The sequence below is a fragment of the Bison bison genome, unplaced genomic scaffold (assembly GCF_000754665.1).
Source record: "Bison bison bison isolate TAMUID 2011002044 unplaced genomic scaffold, Bison_UMD1.0 scf7180017864093, whole genome shotgun sequence".
In the NCBI taxonomy this organism is placed as follows: domain Eukaryota; kingdom Metazoa; phylum Chordata; class Mammalia; order Artiodactyla; family Bovidae; genus Bison; species Bison bison.
Genome location: NW_011494665.1, coordinates 3,280,823 through 3,283,526, shown reverse-complemented (window position 1 = coordinate 3,283,526; position 2,704 = coordinate 3,280,823). Strand labels below are relative to the sequence as shown.

The following is a 2,704-nucleotide window of genomic DNA, read 5'->3' as shown; positions in this document are numbered from 1 at the left end:
TCCTGGGCAAGGGGAGGCAGCCCCTGTTCATGGGGGCCTGGAGATTCAGGCCCAGTCTTGTTCTCATGACAAATGCCTGCGAGTCACAGTTCATTGGCGTGCCTGAAGCTGCAGGTGCGTGCTGGGACTTCATGGGCCTGTGTGTGTGCTGGGAACCAGGAGGCAGATGGGGGCTATCAGGAAGAAGAGGGCAGGGGTGACTACAGGGAAACAAAGTGGCTTTTAATAGCCGGCCCCAGAATAACTGTCAGTGACGTACTGAGGCAAGAGGGTGTGCTTTAAAAGACCTGGAAAGGCCCCCTTCGGGTAGGAAGGGGTCTGGCAGGAGACGGGGAGGCAGCGAGAGGTGGAGATGGCTCTGCTATAGTCAGCTGGGGTGAGCAGCAGTCTGTGTGTGTAAGGAAGGCCCAGGAGGGTTGAAGGGAGGAGAAAATGCGAGTCTCCTCCAGCTTGGGAGGTGGGCAGGTGAGGAGGAGGCCCGCACAGCTTCCCAAGCCAGGAGGCCAGGCTGGGGATGAGGTCACAGCCTCGGCCTCTCTCACCCACTCACCCAGAGAAAGGCAAACACTGAGGCCTGTTAGGACCCAGCCCAGGGGAGGGCCTTTCAGAGAAGAGCAGACTTCACGCGGCCTCTTCCCAGGCCCCCCTGGCCTACTGCCTCAGTCCAGCCCGGGCACCGCCCTTCCTGTGTGCCAGCTCCCCTCCCCCCTCCAGATGTCCACCAGCTTCTTTCCCCTCCTCCAGAGCCCCTAGTCCTAGGTGACTCACCCGCGGTTCCAGGCCCAGAGGCCCAGGCAGTGACTCAGCAGCACCGCCCTCCTCCCCCAGGGCTAGGGCAGCCAGAGTCACGGGGCAGCAGGCAGAAACCCCAACCCAGCTCCGGCAGACAGGGCACTGGAACAGAGACCCCCTCACCAGGCCCACTCTGGGGAGTTTGGGGTCATGACACCACAGAGAACTCAGACTGAGGACCCACAGAGGATCAGACATTGAGCCAGGCTGCTGTTTCCCCGGCAGTCACTCACAGTGGGACTCAGGAGCGGCCTGAGCAGCATAGATGAAATCAGGCCTCAGGGGCCCCGGTGCCCTCTCCTACACCTCTGCAAAGCCACCCAGTGTCCTTCCTCCCCAAGGCACTTGGCCCCCTTGTGCTACTGCTCTTCCTTGTCAAAACCTATTTCAGGTCGAGCTTGGAATAAAAATTGTTCTCCCCGAGGGTAAGGATCAGTGGGGTGCAATGCATTGCTTTGTACAGCACTTCTTCCATCTTAACTGAGGACTTCGGCAGATGGCACTTCTGCTCAGAAACTGCAGTGGCGTCCCCATGGCCCTTGCTGGAAGTGAGGTGCTCGGGCTCTAGCCCCTACCTGCATATCCAACCTCTCCTGCACGTCTCCTAACTGCCTGCTCACTGTGCCTGAGCACCTGGAGTGGCCAGGACTGCCTATGCCCATCCTTCTGCTCAGAATGTGCCCACTCACCACATCCCTGCCTCCCGAAGTCCCACATATCCTTCAAAGCCCAGTTCAGTGCCCCCACCTCACGGAGCTGCCCCAGGGCTAACCAGGGTCTATCTCCACCTGCTCTGTCCCACGGCAAGCACTCCTTTGGTACTCAGAGCATTCTAATCTCGATTGAATCACTCGTGTGCCTGTCTTCTCTCGCCCTCACTCCCACATGGTGAGCTCACCGGGCAGGGACCGCATGAGCAACGGGTCTTGCCCACACCAGGTGCCATCCCGAGTTTACGGTTGGCACCGTAGGTGGTGGAGTGCTGGGGACAGTATCAGGGGGCCTTCCCACCTCCCGAAATCACATCACTGATGATGCTACCAAATCATAACTTCTCTGCCTGCTCCCAGGAGTGGAACTGAGACACTGGCTTGGAAAACAGAGCTTCAGAGAGCTATGAGTCCCTGAGGAGTGACGGCAGGAAATATCTTGCTCTGGGGACCCATTGAGGGAAGGAGCACAGCAAAGTCCCCAGAGGGCAGGGATGGAGACAGGAGGCAGACAGAGGAAGAGAGGAAGAGGCAGTCAGACAGAAACTGGGAGAAAAAGTCAAAGAAAAACAGAGTCACGGAAAGTGTGAGGGAAAAGGGAAGACCAGAGCGATAAGAGAGAGCGCCTCTGACGCTAGGGGCAGCATCTGGACACCTGTCCCGAAACTGAGACCAGGGCTGGGCCCATCAAGGAGCCATATTCCTGAAACTGATGAAAATCACAGTAATTTGCCACTAACTTGCTGTGTAATCTAGAGTAATTCCTTCCCCCTTGCAGAACAGGAAGGTTGGATAGGCTGACCCCTCAAAGTCCAATTCCATTCTATGCTCTCCACTTCTTCATGAAGGCAGAGAAGCCAGGACGCAGGCAGGCAGTGGACACATCCTGGCAGTGACTGTGCCCATGCCCAGCTTGGGAAGCGGGGTGTCCTCTTTCCGCTAGGCGTGGTTCCAGGTGCCAAAGGTTTCCCATCAGCAACTCCTGGGTTTTCCCCGTCTTGTTCATGCCCCCTGGTGGTTGAGATGTGACATTGCAGGCTGGTCTCCCTATTCTTTCCCTCCCTCCTGTCTGGGTCGGCCAGCCCCTGCCCAGCCCGGCTCTTGACTCAGGCAGGAGAAGACAATGCTGATTCATCTCCAGCAAACCTTCCCACGCCCACACCTCTCACACCTGCATGACGTATGAAGTGTTTCCAGGACAG

General features: G+C 57.8%; 1 protein-coding gene across 1 annotated transcript in view; it reads right to left on the bottom strand.

The window, feature by feature from the left end:
- Positions 1–812, bottom strand: part of S100A2 (S100 calcium binding protein A2) — a 15,487-nt gene extending 14,675 nt beyond the window's left edge. The window contains exon 1 of the mRNA XM_010838422.1: positions 769–812. The gene's annotated coding sequence lies outside the window, so the exon portion shown is untranslated. The remainder of the gene's footprint in view (positions 1–768) is intronic.
- Between the last annotated feature and the right edge of the window lie 1,892 nt (positions 813–2,704).